Source organism: Monodelphis domestica, chromosome X, assembly GCF_027887165.1.
Source record: "Monodelphis domestica isolate mMonDom1 chromosome X, mMonDom1.pri, whole genome shotgun sequence".
Taxonomy (NCBI): domain Eukaryota; kingdom Metazoa; phylum Chordata; class Mammalia; order Didelphimorphia; family Didelphidae; genus Monodelphis; species Monodelphis domestica.
The window spans coordinates 35,993,960-36,008,730 of record NC_077235.1 but is presented as its reverse complement, the minus strand read 5'-3'; the positions used below and the strand labels follow the sequence as shown (position 1 = coordinate 36,008,730).

Genomic DNA, 14,771 nt, shown 5'->3' with positions numbered 1-14,771 from the left:
AACAAGCAATTCCATTGGGTTTTACATGTGTCATTGATCAAGACCTATTTCCATATTATTAATATTTGCACTAGGGTGATCATTTAAAGTCAAAAATCCCCAATCATATCCCCATCAAACCATATGATCGATCATAGTCTTTTCTTCTGCATTTCTGCTCCCACAGTTCTTCCTCTGAATGTAGATAGTGTTCTTTCTCATAAGTCCCTCAGAATGGTCCTGGATCACTGCATTGCCACTAATGGAGAAGTCCATTACATTCGATTGTGCCACAGTGTATCCATCTCTGTGTACAATGTTCTCCTGATTCTCCTCCTTTTGCTCTGTGTCAATTCCTGGAGGTCATTCCAGTTCACATGGAATTCCTCCAGTCAATGAGAGAAATCCTATTTAAAATAACTGTTAGACAATGTAAAATACCTGGGAGTCCTACATGGCAATGGAGACCCAGAAACTATCTGATCATAATTACAAAACACTTCACACAAATAAAGCCAGATCTAACCAATTGGAAAAACATTAATTGCTCATGGGTACACTGAGCCAATGTAATAAAAACGACAATTCTACCTCATTTACCTATTCAGTGCCATACCAATCAAACTACCTCAGAATTATTTCACAGTTAGGGGAAAAAATCGGGAAGAAGAAAAGGTTAAGAATATTAATGGAATTAATGAAAAAAATATAAAGAAAGGTGGCTTAGCTGAACCAGATTTCAAACTGCATTATAAAGTGGCAACCATCAAAAAAATCTGGCCCTGGCTAAGAAAGAGAAGTGGATCAACAGAATAGATTAGGCATAGTAACACAGTGTTAGACAAACCCAAAGATCCAAGCTTTTGGGAAAAAAAATTCATTGTTCAACAAAAACTGGTGGGAAACTAGAAAACATATGGCAGAAAGTAGGAACAGACCAATATCTCACATCATATGCCAAGGAAGAGTCAGATTAGAAATAAAGGCAGATATCATAAACAAATTAGAGGAGAATGGAATAGTTTGCTTGTCAAGTCTATGGAGAAGGGAAGAATTTTTTATCTAAATGAGACATAGAGAACATTACAAGATGTAAATGGATAACTTTGATTAAATTAAATTAAAAAGGTTTTACACGAACAAAACCAAAGCAACCCAAATTAAAAGTGAAAATGGGGGGAAATTCTTTTTTAAAAATTTTAGTTAGTCAATTTAGAATATTTTTCCATGGTTACAAGAATTGTGTTCTTTCCCTAACCCTCCCCCAACCTCTCCAGTAGCTGATGCCCAATTCCACTGGGTTTTACATGTATCCTTGATCAAAACCCATTTCCCTATTATTGATGTTTGCACTAGGGTGATCATTTAGAGTCTATAGGGGGAAACATTCTTAGCAAATGTCTTTGACAAAAGTCTCATTCCTCAAATAGAGAACTGAGTCAAATTTATAAGAATGTAATACATTATCCAAATGACAAATGATCACAGGATATTAATAGGCAATTGTCAGATAAAGAAATTAAAACTGTCTTTGGTCATATAAAAATGCTCCAAATCACTATTTATTAGAGAAGTGAAAATTAAAACTCTAAAGCTCCACCTCCCACTTATCAGACTGGGTAGTATGACAAAAAAGGAAAATGATAAATGTTGGAGGTGATATGATAAAATTAGGACACCAATACACTATTGGTGGAGTTGTGAACTGCCATGACTGTGGGAGAGCAACTTGGACCCAAAGGGCCATAAAACTACATATTCTTTGACCAAGCAATACTAGGCCTGTATCCCAAAGAGATCAAAGATGGGGGAAAGGTCCTATTGCTACAAAAATATTTATAGCAGCTCTTTTTGTGGTGGCAAAGAATTGGAAACTTAAGAATTGCCCATCAATCTGAGAATGGATGAATAAGTTGTGGTATATGATTGGAATGGAATACAAGAAATACCAAACAAGACAATTACCAAAAAACCTGGACTTACAATGATGTAAAGTGAAGTAGAACCAAGAGAATGTTGTATACAATAACAGCAAAAATGTGCAATGATCAGTTGCGAATGAAAGAACTAGTATCAGCCAGCAAAGATCCAGGACATCCCCAAGGGATTTATGATAAAAAAAAGGCTGTCCACCATTGAAGGAAGTGATGGAGCCTGAATACATATCGAAGCATTCCATTCTTCACTTTATTTCCTCCATGAGTTTTTCTCTAGTGTAAGCAGTACATCTCCTGCAACATGAACATGGAAATGTGCATTGTGTGATAACATATGAACATTTATCATTTTACCTGCCATGGTGAGGTGGTGGGTAGGGAGACAACTTGGATCACAAGATGACACAAAATTATTATTAAAAATTGTATTGACATGTTAAAAATGTGTCAATGAAGGAATGTGTTTTTAAATGCCTGGAGTGAGGTGGAGACAGGACAACTAAAACGGGGGAGTTAATTTTTTTCTGTAAAAAAGTTGTTCTTGATTTTCATTTCACTCTTGTTTGGTTTCTCAGCAGAATAAATCATGCTCTGCAGCTCACTACAACTATAGTTACAACTAGTCTGCCATCTTATGGGAACAAAAAGTGACAAACAGAAATGTCAAAAAAACATGAAGGTTATATCTAAAAATGGGGACTACATAACTCAAGTCACCTTTACCTTTGCTTCCCTCTGCAGCTTAAAAACATCTTACTGGTCAGTGACTGGGGGTGGGGGGAGCAGAAAGTGTAGGTGTTTCTTTTCCTACTTCAGGGTTATTTCCACTTGGGTGTCATTTAAAATTAAAGCATTATAAAAATGAACATCTTTGACTATGTTGAGCAGCATATAAAAATGCTTTAGTTGCTGTTACATTTCTTTGCTCATAATTTTGACATTTTATCTTCTTTTGTTTATCTTAATGTTTTCTCTATAGTTCATCCTCTGAGGCAGGCGAGTGTAAAAAATAGACTTTGCTAAAGTCAGGAAACCTAGTTATACCACTTGCTGGTGCATGATTTGCCATAAATCACTTAACCTCTACAGGACTCAAATTTGTCATCTGTAAAATGGCTATGATTTTTGTGCAGGATTTTACAGGAAAATGTGAATAATGAGGTGGGAAATGGAGAAATTGCTATCTGAACCAATGTAAGGAAAACCCATGTGGACAAGATCCTAGATCAAAGTATAAAATGATAAAATTGTTGTGTCTTCTTCATAGTTATCGTAAGGGTCAAATGTGTTTATGTATGTAAAGTGGTCTGTATGTGTATATGAAACTGAACTTATTGGGGGGGGGGGAAGAGGAGAGAGGGAATCTATTAAGTGCTTACTATGTGCCAGGCATTGACAAAATCAATGTACCAACGACAAGAAGGGAATCAGTTGAATGGTATCAAGTTTCTTTGTATAGTTTTCAAATTAATTGAAAAGTATTAAGAACCACATGATAAAATACTTTTTTAAATTGTAAAATTTTTATTTTTTCCAACAAGTAAAAACTATTTTTAACATCCATTTAAAAAATTTAGTTCCAAATTCTCTTCCTTCCTCGAGATGGTAAGCAATTTTATTATAGGGTATATATGTGCAGTCACGTAAAACATGTTTCCAGATTAGTCATGTTCTGAAAGAAAACAAAAATAAAATAAGAAAACCAAAATTTTAAACAGTTTAATTTAACCTGCATTCAGAATTTTTTCTCAGATGAAGAGCATTAAAAAAAAATTATCAGTACTTTGGAACTGTCTTATATCACTGAATTGCTAAGAATACCTAAGTCATTCCCAGTTGATCATTACACAATATTCTCCTGGTTCTGTTCACTTCACTTTGCATCAGTTCATGTAATTCCCCCCAGATTTCTCTAAAACCATACTGCTCATCATTTGTAATTTAATAGTATTCCACCACAACCCCAATTGACGAGTGCATGTTTTCTAAATTTCCACTTCTTTGCTAACATAAAGAGCTGCTGTAGTTTCCTATGTATCTCTATTTCCTATATACACGTGTGCACATATACATACATATGAATTTCCTTACTCCAGTGCATTCCCTTACCCTCTTCCAATCTATTTCTTTTGGAAATCATCTCATAGTTAACTCACTCCAGTGACACTTCTATATCTATTCCTTTAAATGGTCCTAATAATGATAAAGTTCTCAGGAGTATAAAGTATCCCCCCCCCCAATATGGTCTAACAGTGATTCCATTTCTCTTTCATGTTTATTTTATGCCTTTTTTGAAATCTTGTACTTGAAAGTCAAATTTTTATTCATCTTTGGGCTTTAAAAAAATTAAATATGCATTTCCCCACTGAAAAATTATACTTGTCATTTTAAGAGCTAATTCAGGGAGGCAGGACAGTTCTGTAAGTTCAGTTCTCCCAAGGTGGTATGATCTAAGAAGTGTGGTCACTGCTTTCCTGGCTTGTGCTCTGATCACTGAGTGATCATAATCATGCTTTTCCATCCTGGAAATGTGACCATGGTCCTCACTCCTGATAGTGCTCCTCCTCACTCTGGGACTATGATCTGAAACTATGTTGGAAATCCAAGAGTCCTGCTCCCAGTGCCAGCAAAAAGGTTCCCTAGTAATCTTTTTCCATTCTGTTGTCAGACTTCCCTACTATCTGAAGGTTAAGAGCTCCAAAAGTTGGTGCCGCTGAGTCAGTAGCCCCAGAGGCCTGCTGCTGGCTTGCCTGTACTGGACTGTGCTCCACTCCTACCCCCATGAGATAAACCTTCCCTGCCTACCTTCCAAGTTGTCTTGGGAAAGAAAATAGTTTCATTTTATCTTTTTGGTGGTTCTGTTGTCTCAGAATTCATTTTGAGATGTCATTTTAATGTTTGAAGCAAAATCTGGGAGAACTCAAGCGGGTCCCTGACTTCAATAATTACTAATAAAAATGCAAATCAAAGCAGCTCTGAGGTTTTACTTCACACCCTGCAAACTGGCAAAGATGAAAAAAGATGGCAATAGTTTATGCTAGCGGGGTGGCGAGAAGATAGGCCCATTGAGTGGAACTGTGAAGCAGTATAAACCTTTTGGAAAGCAATTTGGAATTATGCAAATAAAGGGACTAAAATGTTGGTATCATTTTACATATGGATTGCATTACTGGGTACATTATACCCCAAGGAAGCCAATGATAAGAAACTATAAACAACAAAACATTTATGGTAGAACTTTTTGTGAGAGCAAAGAATTGGAAACAGAAAATGCATTCTTCAATTGAGGGATGACTAAACAAATTTTGGTACTTGAATGTAATATTACTGTGCAGTAAATTATGGATATGATGAATACAGAGTAGCACACAAAGTTCTACATGAACTGGTGCAGAGGCAAACAGGAAGCAAACAGGCTCTCTCTCTCCATACACACATACATAATGACAATAATGTAAACAGAAAACTCAAACCCAATCTAAAGGGAATACTGCAAAATTATGGAACAAGTATGTAATGATTCTCAAAAGAAAAGCAAAGATACCAAAACTCACCACTGCAGAGGTGGGGGGGGGGGTCCACAAATGTTGGGCACAGCACATTACTTTTAGACTTCTTCAACACACTGATCAATTATACAGATTTTTTTTTGTCTTGAAAAAATATGGGATGGTTTTCTGGGAGGGGTAAAGGGAGGCCTACTGGGGAAAGCTATTATGATGTTTTTTCGAAGACATGTATGAAAACTTAATTTTCAAAAATAATCACTGGTAATTTTGGAAAGAGCAGCTTCAGTTGAAAGATGAAGTCAGAAGCTAGCTTACAAAGAGTTAAAAAGAGAAGAGAGGGGAAGTGGAAGCATATATTATAGACAACCTTCTCAAGGGATTTAGCATGAAAGTGAGGAGAGATATAATAGCAAACAGGGATGAACGGATCAAGTGAGGGTTTTTTGAGTGTCCACAGACCCATCTCCCCATGACAACCAAGGCTAAACAAAATGACTCACTTATTTTTTTCTTGGATTTCACAAAAAGGATTGTCTGCTGTGTTTTTTAGATCTGGTGGAGTTAGGGGAGACAGTGGGAGTTCACCATACTTTTCCCTGCTACTCTTATTTTGAATCTGCTCCCAGAGAATTGTCATGACAAAAATGCACAAAAAGGCGCTTCTGATAAAAATGGAGAGTCTTCATGGGAGAATGGAGAGATTTGAATTAGTAATGTTCATCCTTATGAGCCAAGCATTTCTCCCCTGTAGTTCTAGTTCATTCTGGATGAGGTTGCTTGGAAAAGCAATAATCAATCTCTTGGTTTACTTCATCCAACCTGTCATTATAGAAGTCCTCCAAATGATAATGAACTTCAAAACCTAAAATGACCTATCCTGTTTTGTTCATCTCCCTCACTGAGGAATGAAGCCCCTCTATAACACCTTAGAAATGGGTAAACAACAGACTTTTATCCATTTCAAAATATAAATATCAGAGGCAAATTTGGGCTTTACTTAAAAGATTTATAACTAGAGAACTCAAGAGTAGTATGGGTTATTCAGATTGCTCCATATGCTCACCTAAATTCTTGAAATATGAAAGTATAGAAAGGCCCATTATCACATTAATTATGGGATCCCCATCCCAACAAGATCTCTGCTTATTCTCAAATAGTCTTTCAAGAATGTTCTACCCCTTGCCGATCACAGCACAATGAAACCAAACTATTTTAAAAAGTTTACACATTCAGAAGAAGGCTAAATTTGAAAAGCCTCATTTCACTAGTTTTTGCAGAAAAGGAGTGACTTAAGTAGCCCAGAAGTAATAAGGACACTAATTATTAAAATGTTTAAATTCCCTAAATTGAAAATCTGTCACACCCTTTTCCAACATTTTTATAAATGTTTGAGAAGACTCATATGAAGGCAAGTGATTAACAATGATGATTAAAGGGTGAGAGTCAGAGGAGGTTTTAACTTTAATGCTGATATGGAGCATTCTTACAGTAATGTATTAATGTACTGACAGTTTGGATAAATGTAAAACTCCTTTAATGTTATATTCCAGTCTGTCAGAAGCATGTAAACAGAATTATATGAATCTATGCACCTCTGCGCAGGTGTGAGCATCCTAGGCTGTAAACCTACCTGAACTAAACTTTCAATTAAAGTGAAAAAAATGTTCTGTCCCAATAACCTCACAGACACATGATTATCCATTTAGAAATATATACAAAATGGAACTCCTGGTACAAATGATCAAGTAAATAGGATAATAGGAGAACAATACCAGTTGGGTTTCTTTTGAGCAAGTCAGTTGTAGCCTATAGTACTGATAATTTGGGGGTAAGGGCCATTTAAACAGCAGCTTTCAAAGAATCATCAATCTGAAAAACTTCCAAAATTTTTCTCATCCAACTTCTCACATTTCTCGAACTCTACATTGTAGGATCTCAGTAATGAAAATGACTTCCCAGGTCTACTAATCTATCTCTAAATTTAAAGATGGTAACAGCTGTATTTAACATAATTTGATTCAACATGGATTTGAAAGTGTACAATTTAGATTTGGTATAAGGGAAAAAACCTCAAAGAAGAGGTATACAATAGTTTAGTGGGCTTCCTGAGAATTTGATAGACTTGCATGTCTGTCGACATCTCCTAGCCAATCTGAATAACTGATCTTGGGGATATGGTAGAGTAGGTTAATGACATTCAGATGCTAATCAGGTGGTTTCACTAGAATGGTGGTAGTTTAAGATCTTTATTACAGAAAGATCTTGCTCTGCTCTGGTATTAGCAGGTGGAATAATCTTCCCACAACTAGTCATGCACAGAACAAATGCAGACAGGATTTTGTCACTGTATATAAAATGGAGCATCTGGGCACAAAGAGGGCAAAGAGAAGAGATGACAGAAGATGGAGAGGTATATATTCGTGGTGCTAACCCTACTAAGCCAGCCAGATGTAATACACTTTGATGGAAGGCATATTATGGAGGATATGTACCATTTATACACATCCAGCTGGGCCCACACTGATCTGAGTCCACACAAAACAGGCAGGTAAACCAGCGATACAAGTGAAGAGGTTTCAATACCTTATAGAATATGCCTCATCCAACCTACGATGAAGTGAGAAAATACATCCTGAGACGTAGAACTTCAGAAGTGAAACTGACATCAGAGAAATATTTCATCCTCATACCAAAAGAAACCTGCATATAAATGATAAAGAAAAGAAATGTAAGGTCAATTTAGAATAAATGTAATAAGCATTGTGAGTAAAACTTAAGCTTGTTTTAAGGTGAAATATTCTGCCCCAACTACTGTGTTTGCACAAAATGTTTTTGACAGAATTCACAAATAGAGTATTTGGTAAAATTGAGGCAGGTAGAACATATATGTAGGGAGAACAGAAAAGTATATACTAGCTATCTTTATCCATTTGAGAGTACTAATTGTAGACTATAGAACCACAGGGTGTCTTATTGTAAGATCTCTGTTTCCAACCTATCCTGCCTATGACACATTGCAAGAGACCACTCGCCATAGGATCTTAGAAGTCATAATTATCCATGAGGGAAATGAATCTATTGTGATCTATGAAGAATAAAACCCATCTATAACCAAGGGTAGAATGAATTTGCATCATTTCATCACGTATTAAGAAAAACTTTCCTAATGTTATTTAAAAGCAGAGTAAGCTTTCTAGATAAGTAGAGGGTTCATCCTTACTAGGTTGAATTCTCAAGGAATGTACATTTGGATGGATGTAGACCTTGGGATGGACCTTCTTTACAGCAGGGCTTCCACCTACTCCTGCACTTCAAAGTAGGTACAATGTTTGGCTCTGAAAACACTTTTCCATAAGATGCTCTATATATTAGAGTATCCACAGAAAAGAAAACCTCTTTAAAAAGGGATCGACTAAACCTGGTTGAAATGAATAGAAGTCCTCATCCCTACAGAACCTCTGCTAATTCTTAATATTTCAGCTATTAGTCCTTGCTAACTCATTTTTAAAAGATGCTATGATTGACAGAATTCATAAATGGACCATTTGGAAGACAGAAGCTGATGTACTAATTAGCTCTTTTTTTGAGAATACTAGTTACAGGATATAGTACCAACAGACCTCATCTTGAGTGTGGCTTCACTGGAAAATTAAATGCACATTACTAAATGGACATCAGAATTTCTGCCATCTAAACCTAGCACACTAAAAGGAAGCCAAGCTATTTTAAAAAATTCAGAGATATTTTATTTTCACAATTACATGGAATAACAGGTATCAAAATACATTTTCCAAAATCATAAAATCCAAACTTTCTCCCTCCCTTCCTTCCCTCTACCTACTCAGAGATGGTAAGCAACTGGATCTGGGTTATACATGTATACATGTATCATGCAAAACTTCTATATTGGTCATTGTTTTAAGAGAATACTCATACAAAACTAAAACACCAAAATAAAACTGTAAATAAACTAATGTGGCAGTATGTTTTGATCTGTATTTGACTCCAACAGTTCTTTCTCTAGAGCTGGATAGCATTTTTTGTCATAAGTCCTTTAGAATTGCCCCAGATCAATGTATTGCTGAGAGTAGCTAAGTTTTTCAGTTGATCACTGCACAATATTAGTGTTACTTTGTCAATGTTCTCTTGATTCTGCTTGTTTCACTCTGCATCGGTTCCTACAGATCTTTCCAGCTTTTTTCTGAAATTATCCTGCTTATCATTTCTTATAGCACAATAGAACTCCATCACCAACATATACCATAATTTGTTCAGCCATTCCCCAATGGATGAGCATTCCCCCATTTCCCAGTTCTTTGCCAACACAAAAAGAACAGCTATAAAATATTTTTGAACAAGTAGGACCTTTCTCCCTTTTTATGATCTCTTTGGTATACAGGACCCAGTAGTGAAACTAAGCTATTGATAGAGAAGGTCACAAGTGATGGTTAGCTAACAGATATGGCAAGTCCATATGTACAGTAAATTCCAGTATGTAAAGAAGGAAACTCCTCTATAATATAATTCAGAAACAAATCAAATTAATTCATTTCAACACTCATTAGCAGTGACAAATTTAAACATTTTTTAAACAAAACTTCCTTATAGAGTTATTCAACTAGAACGAGCTACTTTGGTGTGCAGACTTCTCTTCACTGGACATCTCAACGTAAAGCCTTCATGTACAGTCCTTAGGGTGGTTGTAGGACAGGCTATGGAATGCTTCTCTGCGGCAGTTTCTGCTTTTTCTTGTACTTCAAGGTAGAGTTGTACCTCCAATAACTTCCTTTGCACAAGTATGCTCTATTTGATGATATTTACAAAACAGAGCATCTTGTACAAAGGAAGCAAGTGGAGGATATGGCAGGAGAGTGAAGGAGCATATATTAGTTGTGTGAATCCTCTTGAGTATGTCAACTGTAGTAGACTGTACATGATATATGTCTGGATAAAGATGGCTATAAAATCAACCATACCTTCAGGAGAAATCCTAGGGATTTGAAATCCCTCATTGACCCTAATAACCAATAATATGGTAGTCCATTCCACAATATAACATTTAAGAACAGAAGTGACCTTAGTGGCCAATAAGCACATGGCCATATATGAAGATATCATCCAACAAACAGCTTAGAAATGAATGACCAATTCAATTAAACTAACTTGAGCAAGCATTTTACCAGTAAAATATACATTTACAAACATAAAAATTAAACCTGATTTGCGATACAAACTTTCTTGTACTCTGATCTGCTCAATATTGATTAATAGCTAAATAAAGTTGGAATGATCACCATGCAGGAATATGACAGAATGGATAATATAACTTTCATTAAATGAAACCAGATACTCTGCTTTCCCTTGTTCTTCCTGGTGTGGTATTCTATTCCTACTGTGTTTTTCTCTGTAAAAGATGTTTTGAAAGAGATCATAAATGGAGCAAATAGGGCAGATGGCAGATGGTTGGATATATGTTTATCCTTTTACCTTCCAGAAGAACCAGTTGTAAACTAGAGCACTTCCAAGGGAGTCTGAATGAGGTTGGTAGGAAAACCGAAACACATCATTAAAAGTCTTGTTACTTTTATAAGATCCCTCAGAATTTTCCTCAAAATATTACACAGTAAAGGCGATTCCTCTGTTATACTGACCTTTAAAGTCAATAAATCCAGCCTAATATGTAAAAAAATGTAGCCAAATTACAAAGTAGTTAATAAACAAATATAATATTTATTTAAAATACTTCAATATGCATTTATGAGTGTCAAAACTGGAATTACTTAACATTTAGGAAAAAAAACTTATCACAATTTAGAACTATTATGAAATAGAATTGGTTGCCAAGGCATACAGGAGGCTCCTCAGGACCAGTTAAGCTCATCAAAGTATGGAAGACCACTCAAAACCAGGCTGTTTTTAAGTTGAATATGGATCTTCATCCCGTCAATGTCTCTGCTTACTCTTGGTTATTCCTTTTACCTTCTGTTCCAACAACCACATTTGTATAAGATGCTCTTTTGATAGAATATACAAACAAAGCATCTGATACAAATGAGGCAGAAGGAGTATGTGGTAGGAAGAGGGAAGTCTGTAAACTAGGTAGGTTCTTCCTTTTGAGAGCACTAGTCTTAAGACTATAAGTACCACAGACCATGTCTAAGTGTGGCTCACTGGAAAACAAAACACTCTTATTAAAACAACTCTTATGTATAAGATTGCTGAGAGTATCTTTCTTACAACCTTCATTCTATCACACAGAATTTCAGGGGTGAGAGTTACCCAAGAGGAATGTGGGTTCATTCCAGTATATAAAGAAGGAAACTTTTCTATAACACAATTCAGAAATAAATAGTTAATCAATTTAATTCACTTCAACATTCTTTCAAGAGTGTCAACTTTAGGCATTGCAAAAGGAAAAAAGGCTCCTTATATTAAGAGCTATAAGAAATAAGAGTGGGCTGCTTAGGCCTATAGATTTCTCCTCTTCACTGGATGTCTTTAAGTAAAGTCTCAATGATCAATCCTTAGAGAGCTGTGGGAAGAGGCTATGGGACACATCCTTCATTGCTGGGTCTTTGCCTTCTTAAGTTCTTCAATGTACAGTGTTTTACTTCCAACAACTTCCTTTATACAAGAATGCTCTATTTGATGGTATTTATACAACAAAGCATCTGGTACAAAGAAGGCAATGGAAGTAAGTAGAAGGAAAAAGTAGGACTATATATTAATTGTACTAATCCTTCAAAGAGTGATTTAGAAGTCGACTACTCCATAGTCATATCTGAAGAAATATTCCATAAACAAAATAGCTCAGAAATGAACAGCTAATTCAATAAAATTATCTTGAAAAGGCATTTACAGGGCCAGATGGGAGAGCCAGGCCTAGAGATGGGAGGTCCTGAGTTCCAATCTGGCCTCAGACACTTCGCAGCTGTGTGACCCTGGGCAAGTCACTTCACCCTCATTGCGCAGCCCTTACTGCTCTTCTGCCTTGGAACCAATACACAGTATTGAGTCTAAGACAGAAGGTAAGGGTTTTTTTTTAAAAAATGGCATTTGCCAGTATAACATGCATTGACTATTACCAAATTTAAGTTTGATTTGGAACACAAACTTCATGTTTAAAGCTATCCAATTTTAGGAAATGGATAAACAAATTCACAATGATTCACCAACAAAGATGTCACAGAGTAGGTTATGTAACTCTCATATTACCTGAGTATTTGTCTCCTCTTGTTCTTCTAGATGTGGTATTTTGCCTCCACCAACCTCTTTTGCACAGGATGCTCTTTCTGACAATACAGAAAAAGGAGCATCTGGTACAAATAGGGCAGGTGGAGAATTTATTGGGTATATCCTTGTTATGCTCATCCTTCCAGAAGAACCAGTTGTGGCCTATAGCACTTCCAAGCACATCTGAATGAGATTAGTATATAAAACACAACAAGTTAAACAAAATTAAAGGTTCTCTCACTTATAATCTCTCTCTGAAAGTTTCCTTTCCAATTCATCACATGATATAAGAGATCCCTGTATCACAGTTACTGCATGGTCAATAAGATCATCCCCATGTCAAAAATTAAACTCAATTACAAAAGAGTTGAGAAATAAATGGTTATTGAAGTTAATTTATATTGACCTGCATTTAGAAGTCTCAATTTCAGGCCTTATATAAGGTAAGGTAAAACAAAACAAAACACAACTTACCAATATTTAAGAGTGGTTCCAAGGTGAAATTTGTTACAAAGGGACGTAGGAGGCTCCTCAGGACTACTTACAATTCAGCAAAGTATAGAAAGCCATTCAACAAAATTGTTTTTGAGATGAATATGGGTCCAATCCCAACAAGATCTTTGCTTACTCTTGGTCATTCAACTATATAGGCTTTTATTCCAACAACCCCATTTGTATAAGATGCTCTTTTTGACAGAACTCACAAATAAAGCATCTGGTACAAATGGGGCAGCTGGAGCATGTGGCAGGAAGATGTTAAGTCAATATAAGAGATAAGCTCATTCTTCAGAGATGTAGTTTCAGGTAATAGCACTATTAATCATGTCTGAATGAAGTTCACTGGAAAGGGCAATGTACCATTAAATGACCTCTTGCTCATACGATACCTCAGAGTTCCACCACCCAACCTATCATATGGCACAAAAAACTAAGCTATAATATAGAATGTCAGAAGTGATTGCCATATAATAGGAATATGAATCAGGCCTGGAGTCAGAGAGGACCCAGTTTCAAATTTGGCCTCATACACTTCCCAACTATGTGATCCTAGGCAAGTCACTTAAATCCATTTGGCTAACCCTTGCCCTAGTCTTTAAGAGTCTTACTAAGGTAGAAATTAAGGGTGTAGGGGGAAAAGGGGGAAGCCTATCTGTAGCATCACTTAAAAAGAAATAATCAGTCTAGTTTACTTAAACATACATTTAGGAACATAAACTTTAAGTATTATTGAGAAAAAATAACCTCCTTAGAGAGCTATAGGGTTACTTAAACATGCAGACTTCACATTTCTTCGTAAAGTCTCAGTGATCGATCCTTAAGGTGGTTGTGCAACAGGTTATAGATACCTTCTTCATAGTAAGGTTTCTGCTTTCTCTTGTACTTTTATGGTGGAGAGCTGTACCTCCAATAACTTTCTTTGTACAAGCATGCTCTATTTGATGGTATTTACACAATGGAGCATCTTATACAAAGGAAGCAAAGTGGAGGATATGGTGAGAGAGTGGAGAAGTACACGAGTTGTGTTAATCCTTCTGCGGGATCTAGATGAAGCCAACTATCCTGGTTATGGAACAGGAATAGGCGTCCATTACAGTTTGTGAAGAAGGAAATACACCTGTAACAAAGTTCAGAAATAAACAGTTAATATGATTCACTTTGACATTCATTTAGGAATATCAAATTTGGGCATTATTTAAGAAACTGCACTGGTGTGAGTTCAAATAAGGTTGGCTGTAAAAATTAAACATATTGGGGGTCTTGGGATTTGAAATCACTCAGATATTATCTTATCTAGCCTATTAAGTCAATAGAGAAATCTATTTAACGATTTAGTATTATAGAACAGAAAGTGACCTCATCATCAACAAATTAATCCACGATCATATGTGAGGATCCTATCAACCAAACAGCTTAGAAACAGTCAACTCAATTAAATTGACTTTAGCAGGAATTTACCTATAAATATGAATTAAGTAGTGTCAAAATTTTTATGCCTGATTTTCAAGGCAAATGTCTTCATGTTTATCCTATCCAACACTAATGAGTGACTAAACCAACTTGGGATGATTAACTATCAAGAATGTCAAAGAATATATTGCTGAACCCTCATATT

General features: G+C 35.9%; 1 long non-coding RNA gene and 6 other non-coding genes across 7 annotated transcripts in view; all 7 read right to left on the bottom strand.

The window, feature by feature from the left end:
• Positions 1 to 3,426: 3,426 nt before the first annotated feature.
• LOC130456174 (uncharacterized) overlaps positions 3,427 to 14,771 on the bottom strand; it is a 35,814-nt gene continuing 24,469 nt past the window's right edge. The window contains exons 2-3 of the long non-coding RNA XR_008914749.1: positions 8,009 to 14,273; positions 3,427 to 3,588 (exon numbers count right to left, since the gene is read on the bottom strand). This is a non-coding gene — a long non-coding RNA (uncharacterized LOC130456174). The remainder of the gene's footprint in view (positions 3,589 to 8,008; positions 14,274 to 14,771) is intronic.
• On the bottom strand, positions 10,211 to 10,268 carry MIR7371A (microRNA mir-7371a). Its single transcript, NR_127628.1, has one exon. It is a non-coding gene; the product is annotated as a microRNA mir-7371a (primary transcript).
• On the bottom strand, positions 11,423 to 11,477 carry MIR7371B-1 (microRNA mir-7371b-1). The gene has a single exon (NR_127629.1). It is a non-coding gene; the product is annotated as a microRNA mir-7371b-1 (primary transcript).
• On the bottom strand, positions 12,048 to 12,107 carry MIR7371C (microRNA mir-7371c). The gene has a single exon (NR_127631.1). It is a non-coding gene; the product is annotated as a microRNA mir-7371c (primary transcript).
• MIR7371D (microRNA mir-7371d) lies at positions 12,696 to 12,753 on the bottom strand. The gene has a single exon (NR_127632.1). It is a non-coding gene; the product is annotated as a microRNA mir-7371d (primary transcript).
• MIR7371E (microRNA mir-7371e) lies at positions 13,328 to 13,383 on the bottom strand. The gene has a single exon (NR_127633.1). It is a non-coding gene; the product is annotated as a microRNA mir-7371e (primary transcript).
• On the bottom strand, positions 14,073 to 14,130 carry MIR7371F (microRNA mir-7371f). Its single transcript, NR_127634.1, has one exon. It is a non-coding gene; the product is annotated as a microRNA mir-7371f (primary transcript).